Genomic DNA, 1,408 nt, shown 5'->3' on the forward strand with positions numbered 1-1,408 from the left:
TATGTGGCAAAAAAGAAAAAAAAAAAACAGATGTTAATTAAATATGAATATCACCAACACCACAACAAGTAGACTGTGGATAGTAAGAGATTTATATATGTGTACGAGTACTGGAGTGGGTTGCCATTGCCTTCTCCAATACACATATATAAATGATATACACATCTCTGTGCAACACATGCACTTAAATAGCTTTCTTTCTACAATGTGGAATCATATGCCATTTGAAGTCAAATAAACAACTGCCCCTGGTCCATAGTCTTCTATTTTCTGTGCTTTAAAAATGTGACATCAGGCAGGGATTTTAGCATGTAGGATGTGTATGTATGTGATTTTCTGTGCTCAGATTGCAAGTATTAAGGAAGAGATAATCTTTCAACAGATATTCATTCTATATAACAAATCTCTTTTTAATGTTGGTCTAGTGGGGAGATACAGACATTACTTTCCATGCTCACTTTTATAGGAAGTTTTCCACGTTTATGAAAGAGGGACAGAGCAAAGATTGGCCTCAGATCTGGCAAATCTGGAAGGTAATCTGTCACATTATAATGATATTGTTCTGTATGTGAAAAATGACTGGGAAGATGAGAAGCAATCAATATGAAAAACGTTTATGACCCCCATTCCTGCCAAGAATCTCTTTTTATAAAAAAGACATTGTTTACAAGACGAAAAAGCAAGAGGTCAGTTCAGTGTGTGTGTGTGTATCATAATTTGTGGGAAGTTCACCCAAATTAGTATTTTTTGACATTATAAAAAAAAGCAAATTTTGATAGAGAGTGATTTTGTTGCTGTTGTTTTCAACTGGCTATACCAGAAAAGTATGGACATTGAGTAGCTGGAAAGATGAAAAGACCTACTTAATGAGTTGGTCAATGAGTTAATTTCTTTCCTGTCTTTGAGCACAGTCTGTTTTCTGTTAAATCACCTTGTCTGTGTGCAAGTGAAGAGATAGAGGGAGGGTGTAGGAAGACGGGGCATGTTTTCAGTTGTATGTGTATATGCACATGTATTTAATACTGTAGAATTTCCATCACAAGCAAGTTGTCCCATGATTCCCTTACAGAGTGAAGCCACCTCATAATAAGACCTTTTTGATAATTAAAAAGCCAATCAATTAGAGATACCAAGGGGACAGTTCATGCAAAGATGAGCTCGATAAAGGACAGAAATGGTATGGACCTAACAGAATCAGAAGATATTAAGAAGAGGTGGCAAGAATACACAGAAGAACTGTACAAGAAAAATCTTCCCGACCCAGATAATCATGATGGTGTGATCACTCACCTAGATCCAGATATCCTGGACTGTGAAGTCAAGTGGGCCTTAGAAAGCATCATTATGAACAAAGCTAGTGGAGGTGATGGCATTCCAGTTGAGCTATTTCAAATCCTGAAAGACGATG

This window comes from Bison bison, unplaced genomic scaffold (genome assembly GCF_000754665.1).
Source record: "Bison bison bison isolate TAMUID 2011002044 unplaced genomic scaffold, Bison_UMD1.0 scf7180017848415, whole genome shotgun sequence".
Classification (NCBI taxonomy): domain Eukaryota; kingdom Metazoa; phylum Chordata; class Mammalia; order Artiodactyla; family Bovidae; genus Bison; species Bison bison.